General features: G+C 38.5%; 2 long non-coding RNA genes across 2 annotated transcripts in view; one reads left to right on the top strand and one right to left on the bottom strand.

The window, feature by feature from the left end:
- Positions 1–2,504: 2,504 nt before the first annotated feature.
- The window catches only part of LOC117077443, a 34,542-nt gene continuing 12,157 nt past the window's right edge, over positions 2,505–24,889 (top strand). Inside the window, exons 1-2 of the long non-coding RNA XR_004434767.1 lie at positions 2,505–2,602; positions 15,804–15,949. This is a non-coding gene — a long non-coding RNA (uncharacterized LOC117077443). The remainder of the gene's footprint in view (positions 2,603–15,803; positions 15,950–24,889) is intronic.
- LOC117077446 overlaps positions 13,078–24,889 on the bottom strand; it is a 32,905-nt gene continuing 21,093 nt past the window's right edge. Inside the window, exons 2-3 of the long non-coding RNA XR_004434770.1 lie at positions 14,633–14,689; positions 13,078–13,568 (exon numbers count right to left, since the gene is read on the bottom strand). This is a non-coding gene — a long non-coding RNA (uncharacterized LOC117077446). The remainder of the gene's footprint in view (positions 13,569–14,632; positions 14,690–24,889) is intronic.

Below are 24,889 nucleotides of genomic sequence, written 5' to 3'. Positions count from 1 at the left end.
TCAAGTGCCCTGAACTTGGTGAAATTAGACATCTGGAAGCCAATGGTGGGGAAAGAGAGCAAAGGTTACAAGAAAAATAACACTCAGTAGCAACCAGCAAAACAAACTTTTGTCTAGAGCAACAAGAAGGCACAGCAAACACATCAGCCCATGTGGTACCAGCTCATCTTTTTAAAAACAGTGTCTTAGTGCTTTTCCTAACGTCAGTAGTTCCAAAAACATAAAGAAGTAAATAAAAATAATTAAAATACCTCTACCCAATAATTAAAATGCCACTACCCTAACACTGTGATATATTTCCTTCTAGTTTTTTACACATACATATTCTATAGGTATATGTTTATAAGTAAGATTGCAAAGAAATATGAAGAATATTTTAAAACTAAAAAACAGAATTATTTTATACTTGCAGTTTTGTGTGTTGTATTTTAAGTCTACATTATTTTTATACATTTCTTCATATCATTACATATTGTCAGAATGGCTATTTTTTAAATTAGCTATGTAATAATTCATCCTACAGATGTAGCATAATTTGACCAAGCTCTCGTTGTTGGCATTCATGCTGTTTCCAACTTTTTTAGTGTTATGCATAATATTTTGAAGAATATCCTTGTAATTCTGCCTACAAAATAAATTCCTAGAAGTGAAATGACTGGGTGAAAAGCACTCACTTAAAACATAAAGCCCAGTCTGTCATCTAGAAAAGTTATGTCAAGCCTTGGTCTTGTGAGTAGTTTAGGAAAATATCTATTTTATTACACCCTATCGATCCTGAGAATTGCCATCTTTAAAACTCTTGGACTATTTGAGAGGTGGAAATTGTGCCTTAATATTTAAAATGTTTATTTTTCTTACTTAATAGTAGTCTGAACATGTATTGACCAGGCCAAATCAGTTTTTGTCATCTTTGAAAACACTGACTTCCTTTTGACTAGACTTTAAAGTGCCAGTTCCCCCAGAAAAGTCAACTTCCATGGACGTGTGAACACAGCCCTCTTAATAGAAATATTACCAACTCCATATCAGCCTTAATTTTAATAATAACGCCAAACAATGGATTCTTTTCTGTCACGTTTTGCAATATAATCATGTCAGCTTTCAAAGGCTGGCACACCCTGGAATTACAAACACAGTCTGTGGCAAGAGATATTGGCAGCTCTCCAACCCAGAATGACAAGCAAGCATCCCTGTCATTCCGAGCCCACAGGACGATGGTGCAGGGACAGGGGACCTAGTAATACGGGTATCCATTGGCAACCTGACACTCGTTGACCCCTCACATGTCAAGAGTTCCTAACTTTCATGCCATGGATCCCTCTGACAGGTGAAGTCTACAAATCCCTTCTCAGAATAATGCCTTAACTGCTTAAAATAAATACATACATATAATTATAAAAGAATCAAATAATATTGAAATATTGTTATCAAAACATTTATGAAAATCTGTGGCATAGTAATATAGGTGCTTATTAAACATTATTTAACAAAATCTAGCAGCAGATCTAAAAACTACCATCATAGCAAAGTGATAAAAAAGATAAAGATATGTCAAGATGCCTGCAACAGCTAATATAATGTGAAACTGTTTATTTCTATTAGTGACAAAGTCCAAGGACTGCAAATACTGTTGTGGTTTTTTGCCTACATTCATAATGAAGGTAATAACGCATTTCAGTGAGAGTTCAGTAAAAGATGTAATTTTTTTTTTCCTGTCCTGGAATGCCTGAGTTCTCTCCATGGACCATAGGTTAATAACCCGTGGTCACATGAAGTGTTCTGAAAGTAGAAAGTTATGTAAATGCATTTATCTTCACCTCCTCCCACTACTAAGAAATGTTACATTTTCTCTGGGCCCTATTTTTTTTCTTTGCTCTAATTACTACCATTCTGGGAAGCTGTTGGAACAGTGCAGTAGGGTTGGCTACAGTGGAAGAGCTTAGTCAAAGGGTTGAAGTCACTATGTTAAAAATACCTTACTTGATGAAGTTGCAGACCTGTGCTCTCTGATCACGTGTCACACGTAGCACCATTACACCACACTGTGATTTAACCTATGCCTGAGAGTCAGAAGCTCAGAGTTCTAGCTACAGCTTTGTCACTAAGCAGCTGTGTGACTATGAAAAGGCCCCTTGGCATTCCTGAGCCTTAGATTTTCATAATTAAAAAAAAAAAAAAAATTTGGAAAAGACAATCTCCCCTTTCAAGCTCTCACAATATTTGACTTTAAAACTTTTTGACTTCCATTGTATTTTGATGATGAGTGTATCCTTCTAGAAGAGTTCTTTAGCATTCAGAACAGATAGACTTACCTGTTTTCTAAAATAAAGTTTCAATCCCCTTCTTTGTCCCTGTCAGTCCCTCTTTTCCATTTTTCCCTCATACTCTTTGTATGACAAACATGTTCTTTTCCTTAAAGCAACAGAACCTGAATTCTTCTGTTGGTTCTAAAGTAGAACTTAAAGTTTCTCTGGATCTTCTTTCTGTTTGTCACACGACTTCTCCAGTCAAGTCTGAATGCCCAGGCCAGCCAGTGTCAATTTCAGTTTGGTTCCAATGTTCCCAGACCTCCGCTCATAGAGCATTCTTCCTTCCTCATTAGGTAAGCTTTCTGAGGTCTTAGGCAGGAATTTCTTAACTTTCTATGTGTCGCTTCACTGAACAAGGTAAAGCATTCTGTTCTCCTACCCATATAGAGTTCACAGAGTAAATATTTCTCAGTGGTTTTCCTTCCTAATCACGCAACATTTTTAAACACTTGGCATTGTGTTCTGTTCAAGTGGTCGAGCCCAGATTCAGGGAGAGCCCTGAGTTTTTTATGTCAGAGTGAACAGGAGTGCTGGTTGAATGAGACGGCCTGGCAGGGACACCATAGGCCTGTTGGGCCCTAAGAATACTGACAAGGCTGAAGAGAAAGACACAGAGGCAGCCTGCTCTTGGCAAGCCCGGGCAGGGTTCCCTTTGATGTGAAGTCTTGCTTGATATTGCTTTGTGTGTCTGCATTTGTCCTTGGCAGGCGGAAGGCAGTTCCTTTCCAACAATGAGGTGCCCTTGTGTATTGCTGCCATCCACCAAAACAGTGATGCATGCAAGCAGCTCCCAGGGTGATGAGGTAGGCAGAGTGAGGTTGAGGCTGGTGAAGGGGATGGGGAGGACACTCGAGGAGAACCCAAGTGCCAAGGTGAAGATGTTAGCAAAGAAGCTGTGACAGGCCTGAAACTCTGCACCAGGGCTCTCAAAACATGTCACTGATTTCACCTTGAAGTAGGAACAATTTGAGAGGGATACAGAGTAATTAGAAGCAAAATGTTGTAAGTGATTTCTTTTGATTGAAATACAAAGAGGTTTAGAAATGCTGACTGCAATTACCTCAAGTAAGTCTGGGTCAAATACTAGCCTGTGAATGTTAATCATTACAATTGGGTCTGTGGACATCATTAGTACTGTTCTCTAAATATTTCCAGTTCCCCTTCCTTTCAAACACAAGGTAGATTGTAATTCCTGGTCTCTTTGGACAGAACCATGTGACTAGTTCTAGCCAATGAGCAGAAGCGATGTGGGTCTCTTCCTGGCTGGAATAGTGAATTATTGATGCAAGATGCTCCAGGACTCTTCCTCTCTGGAATGAGGGTCACTGGTATGGGGACTCTATTATGTCAAAGTCCTCCTGCCAACCCACAAGGGCCAAGTAACATAAGCAAGAAATCAACATTTTGGTTTAAAGCCACTGAGATTTGACTGTTGTTCATTATAGCAGCATAACCTAGATTATTGTTAACTGCTACAGGCCCCAAAGACTCCTTTCCTTGTCCAATTGCACTAGCAGAGATTAGATAGTGAAATGATCCTTGATTTCCTTGAGAAAGCACCCCTGCCTTATTTAAGCAAGGAACTCTCACAGCCAGGGAATTTCTCCTAGGGAGTAGCATTGGAAGTCAACTGTCTATGGTTGTATCTCAAAACCTCAAGCTTTGGGAAACCCAAGATGTTGTAGAAAAGAGCCATAATAGGTCCCAAGAAAGAAGCAAGAAGATGCTCGTTGAGTCTTGCTTAGCCTAAAAGAAGCCATGAGAGAAATTCACCAACAGACTGCATTAAGTGTCTATTTGCATATATTTCTGTGGTCAGAGGTTGTAGTCCCTAAGCAGCTTTTAATGTAAGAGTGGATTGGGAGACCAAGGGGGGCAGATCACGAGGTCAGGAGATTGAGACCATCTTGGCTAACATGGTGAAACCCCGTCTCTACTAAAACTACAAAAAGTTAGCCAGGCGTGGTGACAGGCGCCTGTAGTCCTAACTACTTGGGAGGCTGAGGCAGGAGAATGGCGTGAACCTGGGAGGTGGAGCTTGCAGTGAGCCATGATGGTGCCACTGCACTCCAGCCTGGGTGACGGAATGCGACTCCGTCTCAAAAAAAAAAAAAAAATAGTGGAAAAAGTGAAAAAAGAAGAATGTGGTTAAACTCAGACTCTAAAGGACCTAGAAATAATACTGGCTAAAAATCAGAAGAAACACAGCTTGTACTGAACAGAAAATAATTTGCAGCCCTGGAAATGCACAGAAGAAGGGACATTGATTGGCACTTCTTGTGAGGAGCATGAGAGCTGCAATTTATCCAGAAATGTTGTTTGAAAGAACAGCTTGACATTTAGAGGGAAAGATAGAATGGTGGGTCAGAGGAAGGACAGGCAATACAGCCTGCAGCCCTTCTTGGAAAAGGACTCAGATACAGGTCAAGGTGGCTTTACAAATGGCTTTTTTTTCTTTTTTTTTTTTGAGACACAGTCTCACTTTGTCACCCAGGCTGGAATGCAGTGGCATAATTTCACCTCACTGCAGCCCCACCTCCCAGGTTTAAGCAATTCTCATGCCTCAGCCTCCCCAGTAGCTGGGATTACAAGTGGGCGTCACCACACCTAACTAATTCTTGTATTTTTAGTAGAGATGGGGTTTCACCATGTTGGCCAGGCTGGTCTCGAACTCCTCACCTCAAGTGATCTGCCTGCCTTGGCCTCCCAAAGTGCTGAGATTACAGGTGTGAGCCACCGTGCCTGGACTTCTATATGACCATTTGTAGGCTGGGCATGGTGACTAATACCTGTTATCCCAGGTCTTTGGGAGGCCAAGATGGCTGGATCACTTGAGGCCAGGAGTTCAAGACTAGCCTAGCCAACATGGTGAAACCCCATCTCTACTAAAAAATACAAACAATTAACCGAGTGTGGTGGCAGGCACCTGTAATCCCAGCTATTCAGGAGGCTGAGGCAGGAGAACCGCTTGAATCCGGGAGGCAGGGGTTGCAGTGAGCCAAGATCGCTCCATTGTGCTCCAGCCCAGGCAACAAGGGTGAAACTCTGTCTCAAAAAAAAAAAAGAAGTTTGGTCTGAGGGACTCATTGGGGTGTTACATTTTCAGATAAGTTGAGAAGAGAAAAGTCAGGTGGCCTGGGGTGGTCTGATAGAGAAAGAATTTTAAAAATAATAATGCTGGCCGGATATGGTGGCTCACACCTGTAATCCCAACACTTTGGGAGGCTGAAGCAGGAGGATCATTTGAGACCAGAAGTTGTAGATCAGACTGGGTAACACAGCGAGAGTCCGTCTCTGAAAAAGTAATAATTATAAATGAGCCAGGTATGGTGGAGCACATCTGTAGTCCTAGCTGCTTGGGAGGCTGAGGCAAGTGAATTGCTTGAGCCCAGGATTTCAAGGCTGCCGTGAGCTATGATCACACCACTGTACTCCAGCCTGGACAACAGAGCAAGACCTCATCTCTAAAAATAAAAATGAAAAATAAAAGTAATCTGAATAGAAGTAGTCTGGGCAAAATGCTTCAGGAAAGGGCAACAGGCCAAAGTGACAAAATATGGTATCAGCAGAAGCATTAAGATTAGTACCTGGAATGAGGGTGGCTTTGGGACCTGAGATGCCAAGAAAGAGAAAACTGCACGCTTCTGTATGAAGGAGGACTGGCTAGTTACAGTTATGTGAGTGAGAGTGCTAACCGTCCTCCAATACCCATGTGCACATTCTTCTTCCAGGGAAACCCCCAGCTTTCCCCTAAGTATACAGCTGCTCAGAATAAAGATTGCATTTCTCAATTTTCTCTTCAAATAGGTATGACCACAGGGAACAAAGGGACATAGCAAAATTTCACATGTGACTTCCTTAAAAAGAGGGGATATGTTCTTACTTTTCTTTCTCCTGGCTGGGATGTAGTATGAGAGACTAAGCTAGAGCAGTCATCTTGATTAAAGAAGTGTAAGAGTGTGTCAAGAATAGCAGAACTGGCCGGGCGCGGTGGCTCAAGCCTGTAATCCCAGCACTTTGGGAGGCCGAGAAGGGCGGATCACGAGGTCAGGAGATAGAGACCATCCTGGCTAACATGGTGAAACCCCGTCTCTACTAAAAAATACAAAAAACTAGCCGGGCGTGGTGGCAGGCGCCTGTAGTCCCAGCTACTCCGGAGGCTGAGGCAGGAGAATGGCATGAACCCGGGAGGCGGAGCTTGCAGTGAGCTGAGATCCGGCCACTGCACTCCAGCCCGGGCGACAGAGCGAGACTCCGTCTCCAAAAAAAACCAACAAACAAAAAAAAAGAATAGCAGAAATAAAAGAGAGAAGGAGTCTGGATTCCCGATGGCCTTAGAGCTACTATCTCTGGACTACTTACTCCTGAACTTTTTTATGTGAGAAACAAAGAATGAAATGTCTACTTAATTTTTTTTTTTTTTTTTTGAGACAAGATCTCGCTTTGTTGCCCAGGCTGGAATGCAGTGGCACAATCATGGCTCACTGCAGCCTCGGCCTCCCAGGCTTAGATAATCCTCCCACCTCAGCCTTCCCAGTAGCTGGAACTACACGCACACGCCACCATGTCTGGCTAATTTTTGTGGGGTTTGTTTGTTTGTTTGTTGTAGAGACAGAGTTTTGCAATGTTGCTCGTTCTGGGAAATGTCTACTTAAGTTGCTTGCATGTTGGGTTTTCTGTCTCTTACAGCTTAACCTCATCTTTACTGATTCAAGAAGTTATCTCCCACTAGTAAAATTACAGATGCTTTTTATTTCCTTCTTTATAATTTTCTGTTTATTTCCTGTTTTCTACAATGAATATATATACACACACACATTATATATATGTGTATATATGTGTGTGTGTATATATATACGTGTGTGTATATATATATATTTGTAAATTGGCAAAAAAAAATGTTTCTTGTTTAGGTAAGTAAGGGAGAGGCTGGAGGACAAGGGCCTGCCTTGACACAGATTGAAAAGCACTTTGACGCCCTCTGTAGTATAAAAGAGCCTTGGACTTGAAGCATTTTTCTTCAGTCCCACATTGACTTGCCTTTGAATGACTTTTACCCTCTGCCATTCAAATTTCCTCATCTTTTGTTCCTATAAAGATTTGGTGCAGGAAATAGAAAAGGGTTTAGGTATCTCGAGTAGAAAGGAATTTAATACAGGGAATGGGGTGCCACAAAATCGTTGGAAGAGCTGTAGAAATGCCTGTGAAGAGGTCCTGTTAGACAGATCATGCTGATGCTAGGTTATAAGGTTATAACACTGAAGCTATGAACCAGAGGTCAGGAAATCATTGTCAACACACAGAGGTCAAGAAACTGCTGCCAATTTCACAGTTGCTTCACATTCATGAAGCTGGTCACTGTAGAGTGATTGTGAAGACTGTCCACTACAAAATGCATTTCTGCCAGGGCTTACCACTACCATAGAAATAAAAATGGGCTCCACCAGCATTTCACTTTCCAAATCTCATGGGAGGGATCTTATTTCTTGGACTTCACCTCAGACCCTGGCAGCAAGGGAGCCTGAGAAATGTAGTTGTCAGCCTTCCAGCTCCTATGACACAAGAGTGTGCAGAAGGGGGTGGATGTGAACAGTGAGTGTCAAAAGAGCATGTCTGGCTTATCTCTAAGCTGTCAGACATTCTCAATACCTTGTTTGATGGCTCTCCTGCTTATGTATTTTTCTATAGCCAATTAAAAACTATTGCTGTACAGTTATTATGTGCTAACACTGTGTTAGGCACTTCAGAGTGTACAGAATGATAGCATGGTTTGCTTCACTTGACACCTCATCCACTCAAAAAACTTATGTTTAATGTCTATCAGGTACTCAAAAAACCATCAATAGCTCCTCATTATCTATCAAACAAAGTCCAAGGGCCTTAATTTAAACATAACAGCCTCTCCATGTTTTCCTGACCTCAACTCATGTTTTAAACCTTATCTCTCATTTCTCTGCTTACTGAGATCTTGTAGACCAGGAAAACTGGATGATTTTCCATTATTTATACATGAGCCTCTCTTTTCTGCCATCAGCACTTTAGTTACCATGTTTTTCTTCCCCAGAATGTCCTTCTTTCCATCTCCCTATGGTAAAGTACTGCTGGCCTCTTAGTGCCCAGCTCAGATGTCACCTCCGCGGTGAAGCCTTTCCTGACACAGGACAGCTGGAGATACTCTTTTCTTCCCAGAATCCTGGGAACTTGTTTTAATCTCCTGTGTGAGACTTAGAACAGTCTATCCTCTATTACAGGTTTTTTTTTTTTTTTTTTTTGTATAAACATTATTTCTTCCAAAGTAGACCATGGTCCACAGAGGAAAGGAAATTATTTCTTATTTATTTTTGATCCCCCACATAGTGCCATAGTGTTTATTGAACGAATAGATGTAAAACCAGAGGACAGGCTTTGCTCTCAAATAATTTATAATCTTATAGCAAAAATATAAAAAGCACCAATCACTCTCTGCGTAATATCTAAAATTCTTTGTCCAGAATTTCACACTTCACAGATAGCTGACATTCCAGTCCTTAATTCTTTAATTTTCTGTGAGAATAAATAAGCTTTTTTGTTATTGCCACATGTCAATCATCTTTCATTTCCTGTTATTCTTGCAATTAAGTGTGTAATTTGTGTCATGTAATTTTCCATTTGTTACTAAACCACCAATAAGATGAAAATGTCTCCTTATGTCTATAGCAATAAAAACAATTTGCAAATTGTGTTTCTGTGTTTCTAATGTAAACCAACAATTAGTGCAAAAGATGTAGCTTGAGTATAAATGATGAAGAACATATTCACAGATACATTTAAAAATTTCACATAGGGAAACTCCATTCACCAACTCTCTTCATTTATGAACACCTCCAACTATAAAGCAAGTTATAAACCTTAGTTCTTTGTAATCAAGCAAATACCTTAAACATAGACTTGGACATAAAAGCATTATAATGAAATTGTACCTTTTTCTTCCAAACGTAGAATTACCCTTTATTAAAACAACAGTGTTTATAAATGTTCTGGTTTCCTTTCTCAGATATGTTTTCTATGCTCCTCCAGTTCAGCTAGTTCATAGGTTCATCAAAGGAAGGCACATATGTTTCTTCCCTTGAGCTTTTAACTTCTAGTGTCTAGTCCATTACACCAAGTATTCTGGTCTTCAAGCAGTGAGAGTTTAAGTAATGCTTGATATTAGGTTGGTGCCAAAGTAATTGTGGTTTTTTTGGCCAATATTTTGATGTCAAATAATTAGTACTAAAAATAGAATGAAATAAGTTGTCATTGATTTCTTTGTTCAAAGTTGTCCCTCCAAATTACCTAAGCAACTACTATTCACTGTTCAATAAAATGATATTTTTTCCAAACATTTCTAAATTGAGACCCAAGTCTGTTATATAAAAGATAACATGATCAGGGGCTACAAAATGAGTAGGCTGGTAGCCAGCAAACTACATAAATATGGGCTGTACATACTATCATAGAGATAGAGACAAACTCTAAGGGAAGAGAGTGGAAAGAATAATTACTTCTTCTTGGTGCTCACCTCCACCAGTCTAACCACCAGTGATTGTTTGTCTAACAGGCACATGTCTTGGTTATGCTTCTGAATTTTTATAAGCAGCACTTAACCCTACTTTCTCCCTGGTTGGTTGTCAAAGCATATGTATCTGTCCTTATCAACAACGCAGGCTTTTGTGCTCCAGGTAGGATTGTGTTAGAGATTACAGACTTTAACTCCCTGTGGACCCATTCTTATTCAATGTCCAGCTGTGATAAATAATATTTATGGAAGGGTGGTTCAAGGGCATTGGTGTTCTTCCATGACTCTAGATAAGCTAAATGTTACTGTTGGATTAAACTAGATCATAACAAGGCTTTGTACTTGAATACATTGTTTTGATTTCCTGTAGACCTGCCTTGTCCCAATTTGTGCCTTGGTCTAAGCCATCAGCCTACAGAGAACCATGAAACTCCATAGTACATGATAGAACTCACTGCTATATTTACTGTATAGGTTGACATTAGGGCATGGGGTAATGTATCACACAGGATCTTCATTTGATGATACCCAGGAATAAGGTTGCTCAATATCAGGAAAAACTGTTCATATCCTTTGTAAAAGATACTAATCCAATGCCATCCCCAAGACCCTCCTTTGCCCTCCTTGCTCTAAAAAAGCCAAAATGGCAGATACTAATTTAGCAGTCTCTCTTGTAGCCAGGGATGTTCATATGATCCAGTTCTGGCCATGAAACATAAAAGAAAGTCTACAAGGGGGCTTTTAGGGTGGCAATCGCTTCCTGATGAAAGCTACAGATGGACAAGACCTCTATAGTCTTCTCCCTGCCTTGCTCATGGATATGATGCCACAAGTTAGCAGTTCACTTGAGACAATGAAGCTACAAGTATAACAGAGACCAACAGCCTAAGGATAGCAGAGATGACAGATATGAAAACCCACATCATTGATAATATGACTGAACAACTGCCTACCTCTGGGCTTCTTGTGATATTAGAAAAAATCCTAACAATGCCTGTAAGCCACTCCTAGTTAGGTGTTCTGTAATTGCAACCTAATGTGTCCTAACCAATAATCTAACAACCAGATTAGTTTTTATTTTATGGATTGTTATTAGTCTTGCAATTAAGCCTACTTCATCTTAACTTTAGCCACCAGAAAGTTACAAAATTGTAACCTATGTCTACCACGACACTGTAAGTTCTGCTAGTTCAACGTTCTCAATCCTAAACATGTTTTGATGCTTATTTTCCTAAAATATTTGTTATGTTTTTTGTATTATACGTACTTTTATAAGCTAAAATTTTTACAGAGCATGGCAAGGCATAAATAAACATATAAACAAACCCCCAAAATTTAACTCCACTGGAGGATGGAGAAACTAGTTGGTTTATTAAAGTTTCACAGGAGGATGGCATCTGGGTCCCACTCTTTAGTTCAATTCATGAATTCCCTCAATCATTCCTAAGGTTTTAACTGAAGTGAATTTGTATGTAGTTTAAACAGTGGCCTATTAAAAATTATGCATCTATTAAATTCAGCACTTACTATAGGATCTTAAACTAGGGGGCCCATAATTGAACTTGAGGAAATCTATAAACTCCATGACATAAGCAAAATTTTTATTTTACACACAAATGTATATTTTCCTGGGTGAAGCTCTGAGGCTTTCATCAGATTCACAAAGAAGTCTATTATCCCAAAAAAGTTATGACCTACTGGGCTAAGTTACATTTGCCTTTTTTGAGTCCCTCTTCCGCAAATCACCATTTTATTCATCTCGGTTTTTGCTTTCTGTCAAGACCCTAAGGTCTATCAGAAGGCTGATGCCTCATCATTCTGAGAGTGCACACTCAATAAATGTTAGTTGACTTGTATGGATATTTAATTATTTACACTGCATTTGGTGTCTTTTGGAATAGCAGTGTATGGTTGATCATTCTAAAGGCTCTGAATCCTCAGCTGCATCCCAGTGGGCTTAGCGTGTTGTAAACACACAAATCAAAGTAGTGTGCGGGAGGAGAAAAATCATTCCTTTCAAGGATAATGCATTTTTCATGAGAAACAGGTCATTACAGAATCATTGCACCCATGCGTGCTCTCATTCTACCTTTTCATCTCTTCTCTCTTTTCAAATTATCTCACCTCCTCCTCCTTCCCTCACTGTTTTCCCCTTCTACTTTATTATCCTGCATTTTATTATTTTACTATCTCCTTCTTTAGTGTATTTTAATGACTTCTACATAATATATGTCTTTGAACTAGTTTCCTGTCTTTGAACTACCTGACTCTCTGTTCCCTTTTTCCTCATGTGGCACCTGTCTCTTCTTCAGCTGCTGTACATGATACTGTCATGCTCCAAGTTGATCCATTGCATATTTTCACAAATTTCAAATTCCCGACACATAAAAAGACAGTATTCATACCCTGTTTTACCATGATATTTTGATTCTCCCTGAAGATTTAACCTTACTGCCATTTTAATCTTTTTCCTATTCCCTTTCACATCTGTGAATACCCAATAATTTACTTGTACCAATTTTCTAGTTATGCAAGTTCTGTGGAAATTTCCACCCAGTTGATATATGTGAAGTGATCGATTCATCACATTTCATAGTTCAACTTTCTCTCCCTGGTTAAAATTAAAAGTGGGTTTAAGTAAGCCAGGGATTTTTGAAGATTTCTGTCGTGAGAGGGATGACTCTATGGGTGGGAGGAAAGTCTTGGTGAAAATTTCATGTGTCTGTTGAGAGTTTAGGGGTTTTTTTGGTTTGTTTTATTTTGTTTTTAAATAGCAGCTAAGTTACAATTTTAACCAACATTTTATTACATGCAGAGAGTAAACATCTGGAAATCATCCTGGGTAATCAGTGTGAATTTTTGTGGTGAAATAGAGGCTTATATTATATGCTAGAGTTTAGCGATTATAGTCTTAATGATCTGTATGTTATTCACAAAATGCTTTGTTTTAAATCTGTCTTTAAAAAATAATTAGAATTCAAGTTATTTGTGAAACAGGAATCCTGCCACTTTTTTTTTTTACTTTACATACAACTCCCTAGGACAGTCTGGTTGCTAGAAAAGGGAGTTTAGTATTGGTTTGTTTTTGGTGTGTTTGCTTTTTTTCTTTAACTCACTATTTGTGAAATTTAAGAAGCAGTAAGGATCCTAAGTCAGGCAAGTAAGCTAGAAAACAATCAAACTCGAAAATTACCCAGGCATGAAATCCCCTTGAACTAAGAAGTACTCCCAACATTAAGTTCTTCATAAGCTTGAACTATAAACGATAACATTTCAAAAATACTTTCTAAAGGAAGATTCATATTAGGAAACTTGATCATCTAAAATTAGACAAACTTATCTTCTCTTACTATCCTAAAATAATAGGCTACACCCTTACCCAATATGATCTAAAAATAACAGATTGTATATCACCCCTAAAGTAACTTGACTTGGGCCCAAGAACTAATACATACACGACACTCAGAATTGCATCCAAAAAAAAGAAATGGCATTTTCTTTCTTGTGAGTTCTCACAGCACAGTAAGCCTTCGTGGCATTATAATCCTAATTAATGTTCATCTTCTTCACTGTGTTCAAGTGTGAAAAATGCAAAGCAGCAACACTCTTCACTGGTAATCAGGCTCCCAAGAGGCTGCAGTTTCAGAAGGTGTGTCTCAAACTCGATTTTAAGTCTTCCACTCTAACAGGGATTATGTGTCTTCACTCTGAAAGCTGATAACCTGAGGAATTAAAGACACAGGAAAGGAAAACCAATGCAAGGAAAATGCTAGTTTTTATGTTATTTTATTTTTTCACTTAATATGAAGGAGTCAAATAGATATAGGCCAAATAATGCTAGAAGTAGAAGAATACTAGGAATTACAACAGTAAAGAGTGGGTTGAAGGCAAGGAGGAGATGAAGATGGAGAGAATAACAAAGAAAGAAAAACAGCAACTCAAAGGGGAAAGGCAACAGGGCTGCATCCTGACTTTTGTGGGCTTCTTTCTCCATGAAAAAAAAATTGAAATTTCTATTTTACTACTGCATTGGAATGAAGATGAATACACTTACATCATGTATAAAAATATTTTCTTCAACCTGAAAGTTCATCTTTTTCTTCTGATTTTGAAAGAAATAAAAACATTTTTGTGTGCTCCTAAAAGTGCTGTGAGCCTAAGCACCAGGTCCATTGTGTCTAATAGTTAAGTTGTCCCTGGCAGATAGAAAGAGAGGAGGGAGGAGGAACGTTCTGCTTGGAAGTGAGGGGCAAATTAAAGCGAGCAGAAGAAAAATTAAATAAGCACATATGTTGGTGTATTTCCATCATTAGCTATAAATTATATATGAAATTATTCATAATCATGCCAGGTAACCTTTATTGAATACTATGTGCTAAGCACATTACATTATCTCACTCATTCCACACAATAACCTTCAAACTAAGTGGAAGAAGATGTGCCTTGATGCTTTAGGGCCTCTTGGGTCATAGGCTAGAATTCAGAATTGAATGCAATCACAAATGTAAAGTGCACAGAACTCCATTCTCAACCTACCTTTCCCAGGCAGTCTCTGTAACATCCCTGGCTTTAGCAGTCACCCATTGGCTGGCGACTACCAAATGGATAGCTCCAGCTGTTTTTGTTAGGATATTTTCAATTGTCAATGACAAGATGCTTATCCAAATGATACAGATGGCCAGTAAGCCATCAAGGCTAACCCCAGTATCCTTGGAATCACCCTATTTCACCTGCTTATCACTCCTTACTTGAATTATTGCAATACCATCCTACAAGGCCTCCTTACCTCAAGTACCCTTTGACCCACGTCCCCATTGCTACCAGAATTATGCTTCCAGGTGGCCTAATGAGGGAAGAGAAAAGCATGTCACTATTTTGTGTAACTTCCTGTAGTAGCTCCCCTTTACCTTCTGGATATGGTCCATGTATTTTTTTATTCGGCAAATACTTATTGGGATCTCCATGTCAGGTTTCGGTTTGGTGATATGGATGAAAGATGAACTAAATAGATGGGGTCCCTGCCTTCATGGGCATGTACAGTCTAGGGGACTCCGGAGGGAGTGGATGGGAGAACCTAGGGTGAAATCCTGATCCAGAGAACAGAGCCACTAACCTGTTTTTAAGGAAAATCAGTTTCATGAGCTTGGAGGGGAAGGAGCTGCTAAAGAATCAAATAGTGATGTTCCCAGTGCTCTTCAGGGTCCTCAGAATTCCTTGAACCTTATTAAATGGCTCACCATAGTGTCTTCATAACTGTTAATGTCCCAGCCTTTCCCCTGGAAAAGCTAACTTTTTTTCCTAATGCCTAAAACTTCTGTGCACATTATTTCATTTCATTTTTCTGCTTATATATACCCTGCCTTGGTCCTCCTCCAGCCCCCACAAGAAAATATCTGGGATTTGGGATTGCTTGACCCATAGTAGAAATTCAAAAATGACTGAACACCTTGACAAGTGAAAAAACTGAGACCCAGAAAAGTTAAACCTGTAACTCAAGGCCAAGCAAATAAATTTCCTCTGAAAGACATATAAAGGTGGAAGGCTTATCATGAAAGGTAAGTTCTGCATCATAGGCAGTGTCTGACAACAGAGTGGATGCTATGGGTCATAGATCATCCTGAAGTCCTCGTGGCCCTGTTCAAGCCGTGATTCTACAAAGCACAGAGCAGGCTGGCAATTTACAACCCCTTACAGAACTTCCTAACTTTAAATAAATTTTACAACAATTTTATCTAAGTTCAAGATTTTAAATATTTTAGAGAATTTTTGGATAGTGCCTACAAATCTTTTAAAGAAGTTTAATAGGTTCTAGACAAATACACATTCCAATGAGAACCCAAAATTATATCTATCTATATAATGTAATTTAGCCTTTTAGAAAATCAGTGTGCTATAATAAAAGCATAACACATTTCATTCTTTTATTTATTTATTTATTTATTTATCTCTCACCTTAGACCTAGAAACACATTTTGTCCAGGAAAGCAGTTTCAAGTGAATGAGTTACGCTGAATGCCCAGAAAGAACAATGCAACTTCTGGAAATCCCGTGGTACCAGCCAAAGTTGTCAATGAATCAAGAATCAACTTCGAGGAATGTTTTGGTATGTAGATGCTTCTAATGAATATGCTGAAATCATGTGAAATAGCCCTCATCAGCATCAACAAATATTTGTTAGGCTTATCGTGTGGATGGATTAATGAGGATATGAAAGCCTTAAATGTCCAAAACTGACATTGCCTCAGGATGCCCTCTTGGGTTCTTAAGCCTAGTTTTTATTTACCTAGAGTCCTTAGCTTTTTATTGGACATTGTACCTTCAAACTATAATAAAAGTAATTGTAAAAATATTATTATTCTGATTTTAACTGTGCAACCCAAATTTCTGAAATATACCTGGCATAGAGCAGGATGAAATCATACTTAGAAAAAATAAAACAAAACTTTGAAGACATTTTGGTAGGATTCATCCCTCCTGAAAATTTGTTGGTCTATTCCATGACATCCGCTGACCAGTATTGCATACGTTCAATTCTATGGTTTAATCAGTTATTTTTGAACCTTAACACTGAACATTTTCCTACCTCCCTAGAAATGCCAGAGAGGACTCTAGTCTTCTGTAAGCTCAAAAATGCATTAATAATTTTCTTATACCACCTAGTCAAATATCTTTTCTCCTAGACATGTTCTGCTTTGTATAAATGAGCTGAAAAGACCTGTCAATTCAACTGTCAATGATAAACAAAGCCTATTTGTCTTAAAATTTTGTCAAGGCAGAATTTTATCTGTAAATTTCATTTCAAATTGTGCCTAGCAGATTACCCTATGTTTGCAGAAAAAAACAGTTAGTTAACAGTAGGACCCAAATACTAAACTTACAAAGATAGTCCAAGAGGAAGCGTCCAAGACAAACAGAAACTTCCAAAAGTTGTAAATCACCAAAGGACACACAATTGATTTGTGTTTTACCGAGTTGTCACATCATAGGCTCATAGTAAATGAGTACGACATGGCTCGAAATCTATGGGTAGAGTTTCTCCCATTACTTAACGTGTGCACATGCATATCACATTCAGATCTTTGCCTTCACTAAAAAAAGTAAACAGTGTGATGACATCATTCACAGCCAATCAAAGCATAGCCCCATGGCAAAGGAAGTGCTGGGAGATCCTTCTGCAACTGAGCACGAGAGTGAACATGCAATATGTTTGATAAGCTGTCCTAGTACATGTCCAGGGGTCCTAAGCTCTATTTACAAAATAGCATTTGTTTCTCCTTCAAAAACAGCTGAGGGTGGCCAGCAATATATCACATTTACAAGAGGAGCAATTGCAGTGATAGACACAGGATAGACAACCTTTGTTCGTCGTTCCATCACATGGCTCAATAATAAATATTACTCATCCAGTGTACACATGGGATGTGGTGAGGCAAAACCCTCTCCCAGAGGTCAGAGTACACTCCCTTTTCCAGGCAGATACCTTAATCAAATTTATTGTCTTTACTTTGGGGAACCACAATTTTCCCATTAAGTAGAAGCCAATCTTGGAACAGCAGATTGGGGTCTATTTATTATAGTCACTTTCAAGTTCCCCTTTTTTCCTTCTGAGTCCCGAATAGTTCATGGTCCCTTGGTCTTGACCAAAACAGTCTCATATTTTGAAGTTTTGCTTTCTCTCTTATCTAGCCTCCCCTAAGTTCCAAATGATCTCACTTTGTAGTTTCACTGACTACAGATACCACAAAAATCAGAAGTCACTGATAATGTACTTGGAGGTACAGGCCCATTGTATGAGATTCTATCGTTTTGGTTCTTCATAAGAACACAGTCTTCTTTCAACACAGGGTTGTAGATCCATTACTAGGAGTCAGCAGAATTATAAAATAGTATTGTGCAATACATAATATAATCAATTTAACAGAAAGTATTGTATTATTTTAAAAACACAAATATACTGTGGTTTGACTTTTTTATATAAAAAAGCCTTTTTTTTAGAAATTCAAAGTATATAGAAAACATCACACTCTACACCTTCATATGCAGAAAATTAATAAAGAAAGAAAACCGACTGGGCATGCTGGCTCACGCCTAAATCCCTACACTTTGGGAGGCCAAGACGGGCAGATCACCTGAGGGCGGGAGTTCGAGATCAGCCTGACCAACATGGAGAAACCCCATCTCTACTAAAAACACAAAATTAGCCAGGTGTGGTGGCTCATGCCTGTAATCCCAGCTACTTGGGAGGCTGAGGCAGGAGAATCGCTTGAACAGAGGTTGCAGTAAGCCAAGATCCTGCCATTGCACTCCAGCGTAGGCAACAAGAGTGAAACTCCCCCAAAAACAAGAAAGAAAGAAAGAAAGAAAGAAAGAAAGAAAGAAAGAAAGAAAGAAAGAAAGAAAGAAAGAAAGAAAGAAAGAAGGAAGGAAGGAAGGAAGGAAGGAAGGAAGGAAGGAAGGAAGGAAGGAAGAAAGAGAGAGAGAACTGATAGAAAGAAGTGACACTCAAAGGCCTACCTTGGACTTACCAAAAAAAACCCAAGCAAACAACATTTGGCACAGAGTACATCCTCTGAACATCTTTACCAACTAGCAATAAACTCGTTTTATAAATACTGCCTCACTGAGGACCAAGTCTGAGCCAAGTTAGATACTGTCACTATGAATGATACCTTTCCAAGAAGGACTACAAAGATCAGAGAAAGACCAGTCCTCATCTGGGTAGTCTGGTGTGTGAAGCAAGACTTTTTCTTAGTGCCCAACCCATGGCTCTAGTCAAGTACCTCACACTTGTTCTGATCCTCCTAGCTGGAGGAAAATATTTATCATTAGAACTCACTGGGCATCTGTATTATTCTGATGATATGGTTTGACTGTGTCCCCACCCAAATCTCATGTTGAATTCCCAAGTGTTGTAGGAGGGACCCGGTGAGAAGTAATTGAATCATAGGGGCAGGTCTTTCCCGTGCTGTTCTCATGATAGTGAATAAGTCTCACGAGATCCGATGGTTTTAGAAAGAGGAGTTCCCTGCACAAGCTCTCTCTTGTCTGCTGCCTCACATGTAAGATGTGACTTGCTTCTCCTTGCCTTCTGCCATGATTGTGAGGCCTCCCCAGCCATGTGGAACTGTAAGTTCATTAATCCCTTTTTCCTGTATTAATTACCCAGTTTTAGGTATGCCTTTATCATCAGTGTGAAAATGGATTAATACACTTGATATATTTTAAAATTCCTCCTCTTTCAATAAAAAGCTGTCTCAGGGACAATGGCACGTAATAAAGTCTACACCTGCCATACTACGAAAATTCAGGCTTCTTCTTGACCAGAAGTCACTTAAAAGGCTGAGTAGTTTCAAAGATCGTTGAGGGTTCGGCATGGACAATTCCATTTTACCTCTACCTTAGTCCTCAAGCTAACTATCAGTGTTTACTTACTTCTACTTGGCTACATCTCTCCAGTCTCTGGGACATCTTCCTACTTTACTGATATTCCTCTTTTCTCTGGAATGTAGAGACTGTATCTCAGATCCCCAACCATACATGCTGTTGCAGTCAGGACCAACATGAAGATGCTAAGATTCCCAGGTTCAACTCTCTTCCCTTGTGTTTTCCCCCACTAGGATAGCCATTCTGAGGCCCTTGTAAATTTGCCCCGCGGATTTTATTTCGGTCCTAAAGTTCAGAGTTTAATGGTGGGAAGTTAAGGAAGTGTGGGGCTTTTCTCAAGCCTCAAACCCTATGACCCCCAATAAAAAGATTCCAGATAGCTTTCAATCTTTTCCATTTATATTATCAATCCAAGAAGAGATTTTATCTGAGCATCATAAAAATAATGCCAAGCAACAAGCCCTTCTCTGTTTTGGTCAGTTCAAATCAGTTAGTGATTTCTGCACTTCCTAATATTTTAAAGGACTGTTGAAAGAGTGTCCTAACATTTTTTTCGACATTGTTAAGAGAGTTTTTTTGGAACAATTCCAGAAAATATTCCAAGTTGAGGCTGGAGGAAAAGAGCCAAAGGCATAATATGGTTTGTATTTAAAGTTTCTCCATATCAGATGAGATTTTTGTGTTGAAAGTTCCTTTTTCCTATGTATATTTTTAAGCTACATTTTGCCTGCTGAAATGTAGCCAGTGGAATTATTGAAGCCCCAAACTTCTTTCTGAAAAGTAGCAGGAAATGCACTTCTTAAAGAGAAATGACATTTCTGAAGTGGAAGAATTGGTGGAAATTAAGTTCCTCAGAGGGAAATTTTTTCTCACAAAGTTGGTGGCCCAGGCTCTGGTGAGCCCCAGGTCTAACCTTTGGCAAATTTGATAAATTGTCAAGCTGAGCTTGGGTGCAACCTCCTGCACATCCACACTGGCACACACAGCCCTAAACACTTTAGGTCTTTGTCTGACCAATGTCAAGAAACCCCCAGAGAGTGCCCTACTGGATTTCTCTCTTCTCAGTGAAAATGTCCTCTTAGGAGGTTATCCTATTGTGAATAGAGAAAATAGGGTCAAATTACAGAATGTTGAATGCAACAATTTTTTAAAAAATCTTGAAAATCATCCAGTAGGGTTATTTCCAGAACTGTTCATTTTTAATATTTTATCTGAAAATCTCTTTCTCCAAAAAAAAAAAAGTTTCAAAAAGGCCTAAGGTATAAATAAGTGAACCAAGAGCTACACTGGTTTCAACCCCTTTTCTTTCCAGAGGGAGAGCCTGGAAATCCCCAGATATTTAAAAAGCCATTACTCTAATCCAGTCCCTTCAATTCACAGATGACAAACTTCAGCCCAAAAGTGAATCAACTTGTCCAACATTACCAAATGAAATAATGACAAAAGTCGAAAGCTCCTCAAGGGCATGTCTTTACTGTCACTGGACCTGACACAGGCCCTCAAACCCTGTAATAAATGCTAATTACCTGAATTCCACAATTTATGCTATGGTGTTAATGACTGATGCAATCTTTAAACATTACCCCTTTGAGGGGTGTTTGCTTTCATTTAAACAGGATTCAGTTCCTTAGATCAAAGAAGGAATATCTAAGAGCAAATATGTAGATGTTGTCAATAGGCTTGTTGGTACACTAGAAAATTGAGGGTAGTGTAACCAAACCTCCAGAAATAGACTGTCATTTGACAATAATACACAATTACATAATTCAATTGTGTGCATGTTGGGTGAGGGGCAGGAGAGGAAGGGGATAAAAGCAACATCTGTCATTTTCATAAAAGTACCTAAAATAAGAAAACCTAAACTAAATCACATAGACTGGTGCAGTATGCTGAAGTTTGAATGAGAACACATTGAGAGTTGGTCCTACATTAATTCAAATCGGAGCATGTTTGTTGGCTACTTCTGATGTCATCATGCGTATGTGTAATTCACACTGCTCTGTGTCTTACCATGAGCAGAATGTTTTCTGTTTTAAGATGAGTATAAGTTTTATTTTCATTTAAAGTTTGCCTTGATAAAGCAAAAATAGGGCTTTTAGGCCCTATCAAGTTATGCCTTGATAACATGATAATAGGAGCTTTTAGACTTTCAAAATGTATTTGTTTCTTCTTCTATTTCTTCTAGCCCATAAGTTGAATACATCATGATTACAGAAATAAGTGGATTATTAAAGTAAATTTGTTTAGATTGGGCAATAGGTTCCATTAAATGGCACCAGGTATTATGCTGTAAGCCAATGTGTAAATGAAAAAAAAAGAGTAATTCCATTTGTCAGAGATCTAAAAAGCTTGACTCCCTGGAAAAAACAACTACACCCCCCATCATCACTATCACCTTCATTCATTGCTCAACCAGGCTGACCAGACACTTTCCCACAGTACTCCTCATGATTACATTATTATTATTTTGGGGGTTAGTTGATGATGACAGGGAAAAAACAAAGGAACTCACATCAATTATGGTTTCACATTTACTGCAAAGGAAGAAGTTCGATTTTCCAACACACTGCAAATCTCAATAGCCCAAAGTGGCACTGTAACTGTCATTTTGACAGACACATGAGTCAAAATCACAAATATCTAAATTAAAACGCCATGGAGTTGCTTATTTTTCAGAAAGGCATAAATGTTGGCAACACATGAAACTTAGTAATACCGAATTCATTAGGAATTCACAAGGGTGGTGAAAGTTTTCTATCTTGAAGTTAGGAGTAAAAAAAAAAAACCACTTTACATTCTACATTCTGTCAAAACTATACTTGATGAGAAAATTGAGAGGAGATTCCAAAATATTTCCTTATCCAATTCTACCATCAAATGGCAAATATCTGATTTTGCCATCAATCAAATCATTGCCCTTTTCAGCCATTTTGGTGACTTCATCAAAGGATATTCTGCTCAACTGTTTGTGCATGTGCAATTGTGACTCAAGATGGTACGGAGGAAGAAATCCTGCTTTCTTACCTCTCAGAGACTATCATTAAAGATTACAATGTCTTTAAATTTGCCCATAAGAGCAGAAATGATTAGAATACCCATGGAAGGTTCTCTAACAGTCAGAACTCTTGTGGAAAGTAAAATAACAAAAGTTACCTGTTATTGCCAAGTGTCAACTTCCACACATGGCCTAGGCATCTACAGAAAGACCTCAGTCTTGTTCTCAGAATACCAGATCGTCTGCCTTGCATTGTGAAGATCTGCATGCTTATCACATAGTTCTAGCTTTTGCTGAGCTTTAGGTTTGTTGAGAAACATGGTGGGTTACATTCAAGATTTGAGAGATACAGCTGCTCTGTTTTGGAATACAGAGAAAGGACTAGGAATCATTCTTCAAAATATTTAATAGCTAATATGGCACAGGCACAGACAAGTCAAGACTGACACTGGCACAAATAATAGGTATCACTGAGTTGGAGCATACTTACTGAGTACCAATTAATTCACCCTTCAAAAATAACAATGAGATCGCAACATAGGTATCAACATAGAAAGATGTCCAAGTTATAGCCAAGTGAGGAAACAAATTTGCATAACACGAGGTATAACATGGTCCAATTTATAAATGTTTAGAGGAATCTGATGAGATTTACAGATTACTCCCACAGGATTCTGGCAAATATGTGCAGAATATCGAGCAAAGAGGTCTCCTGAGAGTCTTATTCCTGAGTTCTAGTCTTAAATCTACCACATTGCTTAACCCTTATATGCCTCGGGTTCTACGAAATCAAGGGGTTAAACTAGAAAATACTTATACTATTCCAGTTCTCATTTGCTATGAGTGTAAGAGGAATTCTTTCTTAGTTTCCTTTTGCGAAAGAAAGGTTTAGAAAACCTACTTCAAAGATTATTGTAAGGCTTAAAAAGAGCAGGTTTGTGAACATGCATTGTAAACTGTGACTATAGTATAATAACAATAATAATCCGTAGCTTGAAAAAGCTATGTACTACATAAATTGTAGCCTGTACTACAATTTATTAGTTGTTCATACTAGTTCTTCTTAACTTCAGCTCACTTGGGGATATTACACACACAAATTCTTCATCAAAAAGCCCAGAGCCTTATGTTTAAGGTTACTTTTGAGGCTAAACCATATGAAATATCCGCCTCAAGGGTAAAAAAAAAAAATTTGTTGCAGCAAAGTTGACTTAATTAAACTTCTGAAAAGTGAATCCTATTTTCCCACTGATGTCCTTGATGAAATCAGAATCACGTCTCCTAGAAAATATTTTAGTGGATTAGGTTGCAAACTCATTTTCCTATTTAAAGAATTATAGAAGTTAGCTAAATATCTTTGAAGGGTCTCTGTCAACTAAAATAGTCTTTGGTTCTGATTCTGCTTTAAGATTCAGTCCAGGAGTTGCCGTTTCTCAAACTGGGATGCCAGTGGGTGTGTCCCGCTCAGATTTTCATGGGGTCTTAGGAATGTGTCTCACCTCTTGATGTCAATCTGGTAAAGTGGAGTTTACTCTAAATGTGTTTCTTTTTTAACTATATGGCCACCAAGGACAGAAATAGAATTTGGACTGATGTCACTGAAGGAACCATTCAATGTAAAAACAACCAGAGCTGTCTAATAAAGAAGTAGCAAGTAATCAAAGGAATTGAGTTACTGTGGCAAGAGAAAAGAAATAGGGGGAGCTCCCCGCTTACTGGGGATGAGCATCCATTTTAGGATATTTTTGCTCATCTTTTATCCCTTCTAACTAATTGTAGGAGCCCTGAGGACAGCTTTTTAAATTTTATTGCTTTCTGCATCTCTGGACATATTATGCATGTTTAACAAATATATTTTTAATGATTGAAGGAATAACACAGAGGGGAATCCTGCATTTATTGAGCAGGGCATTGGAACACAAAACTTTAAGACACTTTGCGAAATTCTTGGAAGCATTCATTATCCTGTGGAAAGCTACATTCAATGGTAAGTGTGCAATGTGTTAGTTAGTATTTTGCAATTTTTAAGAACCCTTTTCTATCTCCAGATTGTTGTAAGTTCCTTCTTGCAATTCTCTATTTAGAAGATTTTCTGTCTTATCTAAGGCCCCAACTTTATGCTAAGAGCCCCCAGAACTGAGAAGTCACTATTCTTCTCATTGCAAAATGTCTAATATTTAAAAGAGTTTTGCTGCCAAATCGTCTTTTACCAGCATAAGCCACATACTAATTGGAAGAATACCTGATTCTGAAAAATTTGAAGTTTTACATTATGACAAACAAAACACAAATTTGATAACTTCTGGATTTTACCAGACTTGTTTGTTTCAAATAAAATATACTTGAATTTCATATTATTCTCGAGTACAACCAGCACCCTGATTTGTTTATGTTTGTGATTCTGACTCATACTCTGAGTCTCAATTCTTTCGTAGGTGGTAAAATCAATTTAATGGATTAGAACCCAGAATTAAAAATAATAATAATACAGTGAAATGGAAAAATATCAGAATGCATCATGCCTAGTAAGGAAACGTATTTTTTGTTCGATTTTTTGTTTGCTTATGTTTATGTTTTTGTTTTTTTGTTTTTTTGAGATGGAGTTCTGTTCTTGTTGCCCAGGCTGGAGTGCAACGGCATGATCTCAGCTCACTGCAACCTCCG

The sequence above is a fragment of the Trachypithecus francoisi genome, unplaced genomic scaffold, assembly GCF_009764315.1.
Source record: "Trachypithecus francoisi isolate TF-2019V2 unplaced genomic scaffold, Tfra_2.0 Lachesis_group0, whole genome shotgun sequence".
In the NCBI taxonomy this organism is placed as follows: Eukaryota; Metazoa; Chordata; class Mammalia; order Primates; family Cercopithecidae; genus Trachypithecus; species Trachypithecus francoisi.
The sequence above is the reverse complement of the archived record's forward strand: the minus strand, read 5'-3'. Positions and strand labels throughout refer to the sequence as shown.